This window comes from Entelurus aequoreus, linkage group LG07 (assembly GCF_033978785.1).
Source record: "Entelurus aequoreus isolate RoL-2023_Sb linkage group LG07, RoL_Eaeq_v1.1, whole genome shotgun sequence".
Classification (NCBI taxonomy): domain Eukaryota; kingdom Metazoa; phylum Chordata; class Actinopteri; order Syngnathiformes; family Syngnathidae; genus Entelurus; species Entelurus aequoreus.
This window is the reverse complement of record NC_084737.1, coordinates 59,018,183-59,033,940: the sequence shown is the minus strand read 5'-3', so window position 1 is coordinate 59,033,940 and position 15,758 is coordinate 59,018,183. Positions and strand designations below refer to the sequence as shown.

The window sequence follows — 15,758 nt, the reverse complement described above, 5'->3', positions numbered from 1 at the left end:
CCCCCCCCCCCCCCTGCCCCCGCCGTCGTCACGTCATGTCATTGCTGGTTTACGAGCAGACGAGCAGGTTCGGTAGCGCAAAAATTATGGAGTACTTACAAACGGACAATGTGTGTTGACAGAAAAGGGAGAACGGATGCATTTTGGCTTAAAAACTAACGATAAAGGTGAAGCTATAACACTGAAATGCCCACAGGAAGAGGGGCTTTAAGACATGGCTAGCTAGCTAGCGGCTAAAGTCCAGCCCCAGTCGGCAGTGTTTTAGCTATACTTCTAAATCACTAATCCTCGTTTCCATTGCGACAAATACAGTAAGTTTCTTACAAGTATCATCCCTGCAGGACGAGGAATAGCTAAAGATGCTTCACTACACACTGTGTAACAAAATGTAAACAAACGCCATTGGTGTATATACACCTGACATCCACTGTAATTATACCAAGTACAGGAGCATATCTTGTCGATACCACTATGATTACGTCGATATTTTTTGGCATCACAACATTAAATTATGTTTATAAACTCAGGAAATATGTCCCTGGACACATGAGGACTTTGAATATGACCAATGTATGATCCTTTAACAATTTGGTATCTGATTGATACCCAAATTTGTGGTATTATCCAAAACTAATGTAAAGCATCCAAACAACAGAAGAATAAATGATTATTACATTGTAACGGAAGTGTAGATAGAATATTTTGAAAGAGAAAGTAAGCAGATATTAACAGTAAATTAACAAGTAGATTAATAATTCATTTTCTACCACTTGTCCTTAATAATTTTGACAAAATAATGCAATGAGAAATGACACAATATGTTACTGTATACATCAGCAGACTAACTTAGGAGCCTTTGTTTGCTTACTTACTACTTTTCATAACGAGGGGGGGGGGTCGCAGCTTGCTGCAAAGTTTGTTCTCCCGGGATGCAAACTGACTTTTCCGGACAAGGCGTGAAGGTAGGAACATATTTAATTATTCAAAACTCAAAAAGGGTACAAAAACAGAAAACAACCTGAAGGCAAGCGTGCCTATCGCATGCAGAAGCTAAGGCAAAAACTTAGGACATGAAACTATAAACATGAAACAACTAATCAAACTATGGCATAGAACAAACAAAACTTACTGTGGCATGAAACAAATAACTAGCAAAAAACTTGGAATCGGACATGAAAACGAGCAATGACGCCAGGCAAAGACAGGCTTAAATAATAGTCTCTTGATTAGAGCAAGTGCGTGTCCCGAACACATGAGGCAGGTGAAACTAATCAGTTGCCATGGAAACTAAAACAAACAAGGATGTACAAAAACAGGAAATAATGTAGTCTTAAAACTAACAGAAAATAACAAAAACATGATCCAGACCACAGATCATGACACTACTAAAAGACAAGTTGTCTTGTATGTTCACTATTTTATTTAAGGACAAAATTGCAATAAGAAACATATGTTTAATGTACCTTAAGATTTTTTTGTTAAAATAAAGCTGATAATGCAATTTTTTGTGGTCCCTTTTATTTAGTAAAGTATCGATAAGTACCGAAAAGTATTGAAATAATTTTGGTACCGGTACCAAACAAATTTGTTTTTTGTATTTTTGGTCCAATATGGCGCTTTCAACATTTCGGGATGCCGACCCCTGACCTTACACCCTACAATGGTCTTTTAAAGGCCTACTGAAACCCCCTACTACCGACCACGCAGTCTGATAGTTTATATATCAATGATGAAATCTTAACATTGTAACACATGCCAATACGGCCGGGTTAGATTAGTAAAGTGCAATTTTAAATTTCCCGCGAAATATTCTGCTGAAAACGTCTCGGTATGATGACGTTTGCGCGTGACGTCACGGATTGTAGCGGACATATTGGGACACCATTGTGGCCAGCTATTAAGTCGTCTGTTTTCATCGCAAAATTCCACAGTATTCTGGACATCTGTGTTGGTGAATCTTTTGCAATTTGTTTAATGGACAATGAAGACAGCAAAGAAGAAAGCTGTAGGTGGGATCGGTGTATTAGCGGCTAGCTGCAGCAACACAACCAGGAGGACTTTGAGTTGGATAGCAGCTTTGGCTTCCAAACATTTGATCGCTTGCCCGTACGTGCGTGCCGCTATGTGCATGTCACGTACGTAACTTTGGGGACATATATGTGCTGTATGAACTTTGGGGAGGTGAACGGTACTTTGGGCTGTGGGATTGAGTGTGTTGTGCGGGTGTTTGAGTTGTATTGGCGGGTTATATGGACGGGAGGGGGGAGGTGTTTGTTATGCGGATTAATTTGTGGCATATTAAATATAAGCCTGGTTGTGTTGTGGCTAATAGAGTATATATATGTCTTGTGTTTATTTACTGTTTTAGTCATTCCCAGCTGAATATCAGGTCCCACCCGCCTCTCACACCATCTTCCCTATCTGAATCACTTCCACTGCCCTCTATTCCTTCACTCTCACTTTCCTCATCCACGAATCTTTCATCCTCGCTCAAATTAATGGGGTAATCGTCGCTTTCTCGGTCCGAATCGCTCTCGCTGCTGGTGGCCATGATTGTAAACAATGTGCAGATGTGAGGCGCTCCACAACCTGTGACGTCACGCTACTTCCGGTACAGGCAAGGCTTTTTTTTTAGCGACCACAAGTTGCAAACTTTATCGTCGATGTTCTCTACTAAATCCTTTCAGCAAAAATATGGCAATATCGCGAAATGATCAAGTATGACACATACAATGGACCTGCTATCGCCGTTTAAATAAGACAAATTCATTTCAGTAGTCCCTAAAAATTTTTGTGGTCCCCTTTATTTAGAAAAGTATCGAAAAGTACCGAAAAGTATTGAAATCATTTTAGTACCGGTACCAAAATATTGGTATTGGAACGACTCTAATAGACACTTACACCATGTGTTGACTTAATTAAAAACACTTATAAAAGGCGTTTAGTTTTTTGTGGCTCCAAACAAATTTGTTTTTTTGTATTTTTGGTCAAATATGGCTCTTTCAACATTTCAGGTTGCCGACCCCTGACCATACACCCTACAATGGTCTTTTAAAAGCTGTACACCAGCACAGTGGCTGCATGGTGAAGGCTGATTGAGAGAATGCAGCACTGGCATTGGCTGCTGTCTCAATAAACTTTAGTCTGCATCCTCCAATCGCACTCTGGAAAAAGAGAGAGAGAGAGAGTCCCGCTGTCCTGATCACTAATCTTGTCCCGGCAGTACACCGCCTGCCACTACACTGGGATCTTTCCAGCGCGTCCGCAGTGACTCATTGAGACATCGTGTCATCTGTGGCGATAATACCGCATCTCTCGTCTGTCTCGCCTCGCGCGCACACACGCGCACACGGGAGGCAGAGTCGGACCGTGAACGCAACATCGCACCCGCGCTTTTTCTCCTTTCGGATATGACCAGCAGCGACCCATCGGACGTGGATATAAATGCACGCGTGTCTGGACCTGCCGACGGGACTTAAGACGACAGAGGTAAGAATATTGTAGTATGGCGCCTTTTTTTTTTTTTTTTGGGGGTGGGCTCAATTTTCTGTGCGTTTTCCCGTCACTTATGACGACATGCAATCATTTGTTAGACTGTTAAACATATTTTTTTTTTACGTTGACGACCATGTTGAGTGGGGACTCCTTTTACTGTTCCGATCCCCACTGAGGAAAGGCTCAACATTTTTTTTTTGGTAATGACGGTAGCGCGGAGGAGACTGATCACGTGGGCGCACGCATGCATTATTCGTGCTCGTGTGGCCTCACAGGTACATGCGCGTGCACGTGGGCGGCTGGCTGTTTAAACTGGGCCAACGCAACAGCGCGCTCACTTTTTCGCAAGGGAGGCAGGAGACAGAAACACTGCACCCCCCCCCCTCCAAAAAAAAAAGAAAAAAGTGTGTGATCAAAATGCATCAGACGCTGGCATCCTCTGGACTCACCATCTTTGCCAAGCAACCACAAGATGGTGGTGTGAGCGAAGAGGGGTGAAGGAGGTTTGGGTAGGGGCATTTAATAAGCATGCAAGTACAGCAGGGGTGGGCAATTCATTTTTACCGGGGGCCCATGAGCAACCCGAGCACTGCGAGGGCCACATCAACAACATTTCAATACAATTTTGCTCAATATTATTTTTGATATATACCGTAAGATGAATAATAATAATAATAATAATACTTTCATTTAACCTAACTTAACTTTATACCAAAAGCACTGCTTTGGAAATCATTTGTACCCCTTTCAGAGATCACATTTAGTTCCCCTTAAACATCCTCATGTTGCACAATGAAATGTAAGCATAGGATGAAGTGTGCATTCCTGTAACTTTCTTTAGCAACAGCATTCCATGATTAATATAAATAAATTAACATGAATAATAAATGACAGTAAAATAAGCACACGTATGACTGAGGAGTCATAGTGTAAATTTGTGTGGTGTTTGAGTTGTCCGACTTTTTGTGTGGCCATAAACACACCAGTGGTTTAGTGGTGTGCGTGTTGGTGACATATGACAAGTTGGTTTTGGCCTGGTTTGTACGGCAAAAAATGACTAGTTTTTTGAGATAGAAGTGTTTTACTGATGTTTTTGGTGTGGTTAAGGCCGAATGTAAACAGTTTTGCTCAATAAAGTGATCGATAGAATTCGTGTCCTCGAAGCATCTCTATAGACGAACACTGTTAGGGCCGCTTGTTGTCACTGTCACTCAAAGTTGCATTGCAAAATTACACATAATAAATGTGTTTATTTTGTTTAGAATTCAGATGGGATTTGATTTGGTGCGCGGCATTTTTTTGCTGTGTGCAGAGGACGCTTGAGCAGTGCGCAATTGCGCTGGCGCGCACCTTAGAGGGAACGTTGCTTGGCAGTCCATGTCTTGTTGAAAACACGCCATCCGTCATCAACTTTTCTCTTTTTAGCGTCTCGGGTGTAAACCGTGCATCACTTGTCGCTGTGCACCTTCACTCACTGGTTACACACGGACATAAATAACACTTTTCAAAATAAAAGCAGCACAGTTGTATTGTGCGCACGACATAGATGTTTTTTCAACTTTATTTTGTAATTTGTGATTGCAGCTGTTCACATTCACTCACAATCACGCACGAGCATACGTCCACACGGAAGTAATACAAATAACGCTTTTCAAAACAAAAGCAGCACCGTTGTATTGCACACTCGACATAGATACTTTTTAAAATTTATTTTGTAATTTATGATTGGCCTCACGCGGGCCGGACAGGGACGCACAAAGGGCCGGATGTGGCCCGCGGGCCGCAGAATGCCCAGGTCTGCTGTACAGGGCCGGGTTCTAGGCAGGGGGCAGTCAAAAATGGATGGGGGGCATCATGTGTACACGCCGCTCCGTCATGCTCCAGCACGTTTTGTCTGTGCTAATACTGCAGTAACATTGCCTTCTTCATTGAAATTGGTTGTTAGCTATAGTATGGGTCTGATTTAATACGATCCAAATACCACGCTCTAAACAGTGTGTGCAACCAATAAAATAGCATGTGTTGCGTGTGATTTACTAAGACTGCGTGGGCAATTGTAAAGTGGCGCAGACGGCTTTTTTTAAATGAGGATTTTGCGTGTACTAGGGTTGTCCCGATATCAATGTATTTCTATACTCTTCAATACTTTTTGATACTTTTCTAAATAACGGGGACCACAACAAATGACATTATTGTCTTTATTTTAACAAAAAAATTTATGTTAAGAAACATGTGTTTCTTATTGCAAATGTGTCCTCAAATAAAATAGTGAACATACGAGACAACTTTTCTTTTTTTAGTAAGTAAGCAAACAAAGGCTCCTAATTTGTCTGCTGACGTATGCAGTAACCTATGGTGTCATTTCTCATTCTATTATTTTGTCAACATTATTAAGGATAAGTGGTAGCAAATGAATTATTAATCTACTTGTTCATTTACTGTTAATATTTGTACTTTCTCTTTTAACATGTTCTATCTACACTTCTGTTAAAATGTAATAATCACTTATTCTTCTGTTGTTTGATACTTTACATTAGTTTTGGATGATATCACAATTTTGGTATCGATCAGATACCAAGTAGCCACATAATCATACAATGGTCATAATTTATGTCCCCATGTGTCCAGGGACATATTTCCTGAGTTTATAAACATAATACACATTTAAAACAAACGAAAAAACATTTTGTGATGCTAAAATATCGATGTAATCATAGTAGTATCGACTAGATTCGCTCCTGTACTTGATATCATTACAGTGGATGTTAGGTGTAGATCCACCAATGGTCTTTGTTTACATTTTGATGCCGGTGAGCTACGGTGTGTAGTGAAACATGTTTAGCTATTCCTCGTCCTGCAGGGATGATACTTGTAAGTAACGTACTTTAATTGTCGCCATGGATGCGAGGATTAGTGATTTAGAAGTAGCTAAAACACTGCCGACTGCGGCTGGACGTTAGCCGCTAGCTAGCTAGTCATGTCTTAAAGCACCTCTTCCTGAGGGCGTTTCAGTGTTACAACTTCACCTTTATCTTTAAGCCAAAATGCGTCCGTTCTCTCTTTTCTGTCTACACACATTGTCTGTTTGTAAGTAATCTGTGATTGTGCGCTGCCGAACATGCTCCTCTGCTCGTACAATCAGCGCCGTCACGCCCGTTAAACAAAAAGAGGCGATATAGTAGCGAATATGATTAATTAGAATCGCGGTACTATACTAGTTGTATACCGTACAACCCTAGTGTGTAGTATTCGGGGCATCGCCATGGAGCAGGCATGTGATTGTTTTCGTCTATAGTCAGAAATATGTCTTCTTTATCCCTGTAAAAATACTTTAAGAACATTTCCGTTTTTTTTTGTTTTTTTTTCGACCTACAATGTGTGTTAAAATCTTGATCCGTCTCTTTGCCATACCTGCCAACATCTACGGTTTTCCCGTAATTAGTACGTTTTCTGATAATCCAGTGGTAAAAACTACAGTTTTCCTTTAAAAATGTATAACTTAAAAATCAAAGCTAAATAGCAGGCAAATCCACGGACAGGGGACACAATATACAAGAAAAATCCATGTTTGGTTGGTTGGTTTACTATGATGAGTCTCGATTGGTTAAGATTAGGGCAAAACATTACAGAAAGATATGGCGACCCATCGAATCAGGAAGGGAAATCACAACAGACACGCACATCCCAAATGACGACAAGAGAGTCGGAGAAGAGCAGAGGGAATATTCAAGCGGGCGATTTATATATATATAAAAAAAACTAGTAGAAGATGGCAGAGGGATTCTCTTCCTTAGATGTTTCTTTTAGCGATGTAGACGACATCCAGGGTTTTAAACCCACAATGCGTCTACTTGGCCACATTTGGACAAATGTATGTGTCTGGATAAAACATTAATTTTAGTTGTTTACCATGTAAGCCCTAATCAAAACTGCTCTCGACATGGAAGACGTGGAATACACATTTAAGAACACACATGATTGTGGCAGACATGTCATGACTTTTGCTACAGTTAGCCTGTCCAAACACTACATTTCATTTTAATTGGTGTTTTAGAACAAGACAGGAGCTGACATTTCGTTAACTATATCTACTGTTTCTATTTTGACATTGAATAGTTGAATCATTTTGAAACATAAACAACATGGCTGCAATATATTTGTTATTTCATGCTATAAATCACATATGGCTGTTCAGATAAAGGAAGTTAGCTAATAGAATAAACATTGTTTGTACTCTTTATTATTTTTGTATGATTTTTGCATATAGAGCATTTAGAAGTGGAGAGGGAGTCGAATGTGAACACAAGTTTTAATTACTGTAGTGACTAAATAACATAGTGAATGAAACAGACAAAGTGATTCATTTGGATGAATGGGGAATGTGGTTATGTAAACTATGTTGATAATTTTTCAATTATTTAAGCAGAATCAGTATCACAATCAGAAATACTTTATTAATCCCAAAGGGAAATTAAGATTTTCAGCACAATCCCATTCTAGAGCAGACAAACATTACAGGGAGACAGAACGGATAGGCTCCAGCACCCCCCGCGACCCTCAACGGGACAAGCGGTAGAAAAGGGATGGATGGATGGAGAACGGGATTGCTGACGAGTCTGCCAACTTCTGGTGCCCCTTACAAAAAAGGTGAGAAACGTGGGGTGGTGAAGAAAAAAAAAAAATTCAGTCTAAGCTGGAGAGGGGGTCCGGACTGAGGCCAAGAAAAAGAAAAAACTCATAGCCATAGCACACATAAGCATGTGTGTAAGAGGGAAACATTAAAGAACAAAAAGGACATTAAATGCATTAAAAGAGCAGAGTTGATGCAACCAGCCATTTCTACATACAGCCTAAAAAAAACAAAAAAAAACATACACTGTGGTGGCCTCTGCGGCGTTCCATGCCATCGTCTGCTGGGGTGGGGGGAGCATGGCCAGAGACAGGAGCAGACCCAACAAAGCAACCAAGAGAGCCAACCCACCAAACACTAAAACATATTTAAATGGTGCTTCCATGGAGATACTCTCATTTACTGCACATTCAAGTTTCCATGCTCGTACCGGTGGCATTTGCTATGTTTTCAAACATGCAGGACACATCTACCACTTTTTATGGGCATTTTAGAAGCAGTCGTGCATTGTATCTACATGGACACTGTCAAGACTTGGTCTGTGGCGTGGTTTGTTCTCCCGTGGTGCAAAGGAATTGGACCAAACGTGGCGTGCAGGTGAGGACATGTTTAATATATTAACTCAAAAAAGGCTCAAAAGGGGATAAACAAAAGCGCTCACAGCGGAGGGAAAAAAACTTGACTATGAAAACAAAAGGCGTGCACAATGGCGGAAGTACAAAACTAGACTATGAAAACAAAACACTAGCACAAAGGCAAAAAACTATGAACAATAACAAAACTTACTTGACATGACAAGAGGGGCAAAAGGAAGAGCAGCATGGATCATGAGGGTGAACAGAGTGATGTCGCCAGGCCGACTGCCTGGCAACAATGGCCTTAAATACTAGTGACATGATTAGTGAAAACGTGAGACAGGTGCGTGACATGAGGATGTGAAACAGGTGCGTGACAAGACAGGTGAAAACTAATGGGTGACCATGGAAACCAAACCAAACAAGGAAGTGCAACCAGGAACTAAAAAAAAAGCCCAAAACCCAAGCAAAACAAAAACATGATTAACACAGACATGACAGAGCCCCCCCCCTTACGGACAGATCCCAGATGTCCCAACACAAAAAAATGAACAAGAGTCATGGGGGGGGGGGGGGGGGCGGGAGGGGGACATGGCGGTGGGTCGCCAGGCCAAGTGGCCCCGAATCCACCGAGGCATAGTCATGTGGCGGCGGCGAGTGGAACGCCGCCGCCACAGGCGAGGTGGGTGACCCGGGAAGGGCCACATCCGTGGCAGACGATGACGTGGGCGCACTTGGCGTGGCGGAGGACCAGGCAGCGGCCATATCCGTGGCCGACGAGAAGACAGGTGCGGCGTCGTCGTCATGGCAGGCGTAGAAGCAGCAGATGAAGCAGGCGGCGAAGCTTGGCGTGGCGAAGCTTGTCGTGGCCATGGTTGGTCTTGGCATGGTTGGTCTTGGACTTGGTCTTGGCATGGTTGGTCTTGGACTTGGTATGGTTGGTCTTGGACTTGGTCTTGGACTTGGCATGGTTGGTCTTGGACTTGGTCTTGGCATGGTTGGTCTTGGACTTGGTCTTGGCATGGTTGGTCTTGGCATGGGTCTTGGCATGGTTGGTCTTGGCATGGTCTTGGCATGGGGGGTCTTGGACTTGGTATGGTTGGTCTTGGACTTGGTCTTGGACTTGGCATAGTTGGTCTTGGACTTGGTCTTGGCATGGTTGGTCTTGGACTTGGTCTTGGCATGGTTGGTCTTGGCATGGGTCTTGGCATGGGTCTTGGCATGGGGGGTCTTGGCATGGGGGGTCTTGGACTTGGCATGGGGGGTCTTGGACTTGGTCTTGGCATGGTGTGTCTTGGCATGGGGGGTCTTGGACTTGGTCTTGGCATGGTGTGTCTTGGCATGGGGGGTCTTGGACTTGGTCTTGGCATGGTGTGTCTTGGCATGGAGGGTCTTGGACTCGGTCTTGGCATGGTGTGTCTTGGCATGGGGGGTCTTGGACTTGGTCTTGGCATGGTGTGTCTTGGTCTTAGCATGGTGTGTCTTGGTTTTGGCATGGAGCTGCGACTGGCGGCACTGGGCGTCGTGGAGCTGCGACTGGCGGCACTTGGCGTCGTGGAGCTGCGATTGGCAGCACTTGGCGTCGTGGAGCTGCGACTGGCGGCACTGGGCGTCGTGGAGCTGCGACTGGCGGCACTGGGCGTCGTGGAGCTGTGACTGGCGTCACTTGGCGTTGTGGCGCTGCGACTGGTGGCGCTTGGCGTCGTGGAGCTTGGCGTCGTGGAGCTTGGCGTGGAGCTGGTGGAGGTGGCCTAGCTGGAGGCTGTGGCTTGGCAGGTCGAAAGACTGGTGGTGGCGGCCGTGCTGGTGGCTGTGGCTTGGCAGGTCGAAAGACAGGTGGTGGTGGCCGGGCTGGTGTCTGTGGCTTGGCGTGATGAAAGACTGGTGGTGGTGGTCGTGCTGGAGGCTGTGGCTTGGCGTGACGATGCTGAGCCACCCCACCTGAACAATTCCCAGCCCTAGCCCCCCCCTCAAGGAGCGGATACCAGACGCGCGCCCTGCGGTCTGGAATCGTTTCTTTGGGTGGGTGGAGGGTGGTCAGGAGGGGGGCAGAATCTTCCCCTCCAAACTGTCCAAAAAGTCTTTCTTTCCCCCCCAACTGGGCTTTTGTGGGTGAAAAAAAAAATTGTGACTTGGGCGTGGCTTGAGTCCTGGGGGGCGGGGCATGGAATTTGGGTGGCTTGGATTGAACCGGTAAAGAATTTGGAAAAAAAATCTCCAGGTCTGTGGAGTGCTCCTTGAGCTGCCAGGCTGGCTGACTTCCATTTCCGCCCGGAGGGGGAGGAGCCCGCAGGAGTGGTGCATCCTGTCCACTCGCGGAAGTCTTTCCTTGGCGACGTTTCCGGGGCGGGAGTGACGCGCCGATCGGCACCAGCTTGCCTCCGGGCCCCCACATCATCCCCCTGCGCTCCCTGGGGGAAAAGCGCAGTGTTTCCCCTTCCATAGCGTGCAGGACTTCCCACGCTCCCTCGTCCAATTTTGCGGAAGAACTCTTCTGCTGGCGACATCTGTCAAGACTTGGTCTGTGGCGTGGTTTGTTCTCCCGTGGTGCAAAGGAATTGGACCAAACGTGGCGTGCAGGTGAGGACATGTTTAATATATTAACTCAAAAAAGGCTCAAAAGGGGATAAACAAAAGCGCTCACAGCGGAGGGAAAAAAAACTTGACTATGAAAACAAAAGGCGCGCACAATGGCGGAAGTACAAAACTAGACTATAAAAACAAAACACTAGCACAAAGGCAAAAAACTATGAACAATAACAAAACTTACTTGACATGACAAGAGGGGCAAAAGGAAGAGCAGCATGGATCATGAGGGTGAACAGAGTGATGTCGCCAGGCCGACTGCCTGGCAACAATGGCCTTAAATACTAGTGACATGATTAGTGAAAACGTGAGACAGGTGCGTGACATGAGGATGTGAAACAGGTGCGTGACAAGACAGGTGAAAACTAATGGGTGACCATGGAAACCAAACCAAACAAGGAAGTGCAACCAGGAACTAAAAAAAAAGCCCAAAACCCAAGCAAAACAAAAACATGATTAACACAGACATGACAGACACCATTTCTTTTTTCTTTTCTTTTTTACTGCTGAAGGTGCATGGGAGAGAGGCTGCACTTAGTCCGGTTAATACACAAAAATGCATACTTCAATAGGTTTTTTTCATATAAGAAATATTTTAATGTTATATATTTTATGTGAAAAAAACAAAAGTAATTTAAAATCGCTAAAGTACACCAAAACGCATCAATTTGATTTTGTTTTAATCAGCCTCTTAAGTCCCGTAGCAGCTACATTTTTTAAATAAAATTATGTTGCTGAATAGACAATGTGTCTACATTTTTTAAATTTCTGACACATATGACGGCGGATTGTCCATCGTCTATGCGGCACAAACACTTATCCTGCAGCCGTGTGTGGAACTGTTAGTTTGCACAATTACTAAACAAAACACAAATTAAAGCTTGCAAAACAGTGAGGAGTGTTGATAAATCACATTGCGTGTGATAAGTAATTATATTTGCATTTTTTCCTCCCAGTATTGTGAGCATTTTGATGATCGTATATTTTGCATACTAATGAAGACAGAGACGCAAAATTGATTATTCTGCTCACTGAAGAGACGCAATCCACTTTGCACAGGCTTAATAGATCAGCTTTGCTTGTGCTATCAAATTTTCACATGTATTAGTACTAGGGCTGGGCGATATAGCCTTTTATTAAAGGCCTACTGACATTTTTTTTAAAAATTTAAACGGGAATAGCAGATCCATTCTATGTGTCATACTTGATCATTTCGCAATATTGCCATATTTTTGCTGAAAGGATTTAGTAGAGAAAATCGACGATAAAGTTCGCAACTTTTGCTGGCTGATAAAAAAAGCCTTGCCTGTACCGGAAGTAGCGTGACGTCACAGGAGCTAGTATTCCTCACAATTCCCCATTGTTTACAATGGAGCGAGAGAGATTCGGACCGAGAAAGTGACGATTACCCCATTAATTTGAGCAAGGATGAAAGATTCGTAGATGAGGAACGTTACAGTGAAGGACTTGAGAGGCAGTGATGGACGTATCTTTTTTCGCTCTGACCGTAACTTAGGTACAAGCTGGCTCATTGGATTCCACACTCTCCTTTTTCTATTGTAGATCACAGATTTGTATTTTAAACCACCTCGGATACTATATCCTCTTAAAAATGAAAGTCGAGCACGCGAAATGGACATTTAAAGTGACTTTTATCTCCAAGACAATACATCGGTGACACACTTAGCTACTGAGCTAACGTGCTAGCATCGTTCTCAAATGAAGATAGAAACAAAATAAATAAACCCCTGACTGGAAGGATAGACAGAAGAGCAAAAATACTATTAAACCATGTACATGTAACTACACGGTTAAAAATTCTCATTCTGGTAAGGCTTAACAATGCTGTTGCTAACGACACTAAGGCTAATTTAGCAACTTAGCAACCGGAACTCACAGAAATATGTACTCTCTCCTTTTTCTATTGTGTATCACGGATTTGTATTTTAAACCACCTCGGATAATATATCCTCTTGAAAATGAGAGTCGAGCACGCGAAATGGACATTTAAAGTGACTTTTATCTCCAAGACAATACATCGGTGACACACTTAGCTACTGAGCTAACGTGCTAGCATCGTTCTCAAATGAAGATAGAAACAAAATAAATAAACCCCTGACTGGAAGGATAGACAGAAGAGCAAAAATACTATTAAACCATGTACATGTAACTACACGGTTAAAAATTCTCAGCCTGGTAAGGCTTAACAATGCTGTTGCTAACGACGCTAAGGCTAATTTAGCAACTTAGCAGCCGGAACTCACAGAACTATGATAAAACATTAGCGCTCCACCTACGCCAGCCAGCCCTCATCTTCCCATCAACAGCCGTGCTCACCTGCGTTCCAGCGATCAACGGCGCGACGAAGGACTTCATCCGTGGGTTTGGCGGCAAGCATCAGCTAGGCGTCTTCTATCAGGGTAAGTAGTCCTTGTTGTGTTGCTGTAAGTATTGTACTTAGCCGCTAAGACACCGATCGATCCCACCTACAACTAAGGCTGAAACGACGCGTCGACGTAGTCGACGTCATCGGTTACGTAAATACTTCGACGCCGTTTTTGTGCGTCGACGCGTCGCATATTTACGTCACGCTACCGTCATGGCGAAGCGCAAAGCAGACGATCAAAGCAGACGATGCGAGCGGTGCGAGTGAGGGGGAAAAATCACGCCAAAAGTCGTCAAAAGTGTGAAAGTATTTCAATACACAGCCTAATAATGTTGTTGTATGCACACTGTGTCGAGCGTAAATGGCCTATAATAGCAGCACAACGGCTATGAACGAACATTTGAAAAGAAAACCATCAACTAGTCAATTGTCCGCGTGAGCATACGTTGTCATCATTACACAAAAACATGAATGTGTCATTTGTATCTGCTAGGGGTGTAACGGTACGTGTTTTGTATTGAACCGTTTCGGTACGGGGCTTTCGGTTCGGTACGGGGGTGTACCGAACAAGTTTCTAAGCTAAAGCTAACTTTAGCTGCTAAAGTCTTAACAAGCTGCTTTGCTCATTCTGCCTCTGTCTCAGCACGCAGCATTGTCCCACCCACACAACCATCTGATTGGTACACACAAAGCATTATCAGCCAATCAGCAGTGCGTATTCAGAGCGTTACCAGCCAATCAGCAGTGCGTATTCAGAGCGCATGTAGTCAGCGCTTCAGCGTCTAGCAGATAGGTGTTTAGCAGGTGAGCATCAGGCAGCGGACTCTCCCCAAATGATAATAAACACCTCCCAGTCAACTACTAGTAACATCACTATGAGCCCGTTGACCTTCTAGAAACTTAAACTGCAGCTCAGCTCACTCGCAGTCCTGGCTTGAGGTGAAGGCTAATTACCTCTCAGTTCCAGCCACATCGACCCCTTTTGAGCGCCTATTTTCAGCTGCTGGGAATATTGTAAACAAGAAAAGAAGCAGAGCATGTAGACATGCTAACCTTTCTTCATTACAACTGTTAGTCACTCACTGGAATGAGTAGAATTGGTTATTGTGTACTGTGTTGGACTGGATGTTTATTTTGCACATTTTAAAAGCAATACTTAATGTTTACAGTGCTCCAGAATATTTAGATTGGCACTTTTTCGTATTGGATGTTTATCTTTATTTTTGCACATTTTAGCAAATAAGCAATACTTTCACTTTTGTTGAAATGTTTACACTGTTGTTACAGAATATTTCGTTTTACACTTTTTTGTATTGGATGTTTATCTTTATTTTTGCACATTTTAGAGCAAAATAAGCAATACTTTTACTTTTGAAATGCTTATACTATTGCAGAATATTAAGATTTGCACTGGATGTTGACTTTTATATTTGCACATTAAAAAGCAAATAAGCTACTTTTAATTTTGTTAAAGGTTAAAAGTTTTAAATGTTTACATTGTTACAGAATATTTAGTCATGTTGTCAATGTTGACTGAGTGGCCATACTTCTTTTTTTTTGTAAATAAAAGCCATGCCTTTTGAAAAAACTGGCCTACATTTATTTTTTCATCTTCATTTTGAATAAAAAAATAATCGGTAAAAGGAAAAAAAATCTATAGATTAATCGGAAAAAATCTATAGATTAACCGATTAATCGAAAAACATAATCTATAGATTAATCGATAGAAAAATAATCGTTAGCTGCAGCCTTACCTACAACGTTCTTCTTTGCAGCCTCCATTGTTCATTAAACAAATTGCAAAAGATTCAGCAACACAGATGTCCAGAATACTGTGGAATTTTGTCGAAGAAAACAGAGCTTTGTGTATTGTGTCCAATAGGGCCCAAACACTTCCGTGCATTTTATGACGTCACGCGCATAAATCATATCCAAAGGAGATTTTCAACCGGAAGTGTGGCTGGAATTTTAAAATTGCACTTTATAAGTTTACCCGGCCGTATTGGCATGTGTTTCAATGTTAAGATTTCATCATTGATATATAAACTATCAGACTGCGTGGTCGGTAGTAGTGGGTTTCAGTAGG

At 42.9% G+C, this 15,758-nt stretch overlaps 2 protein-coding genes across 2 annotated transcripts in view; one reads left to right on the top strand and one right to left on the bottom strand.

The window, feature by feature from the left end:
- The window catches only part of LOC133654087 (uncharacterized), a 335,520-nt gene that overhangs the window by 32,208 nt on the left and 287,554 nt on the right, over positions 1-15,758 (bottom strand). The gene's annotated exons all lie outside the window — the stretch shown is intronic.
- Positions 3,232-15,758, top strand: part of nlgn4xa (neuroligin 4 X-linked a) — a 276,673-nt gene continuing 264,146 nt past the window's right edge. Inside the window, exon 1 of the mRNA XM_062054090.1 lies at positions 3,232-3,489. The gene's annotated coding sequence lies outside the window, so the exon portion shown is untranslated. The remainder of the gene's footprint in view (positions 3,490-15,758) is intronic.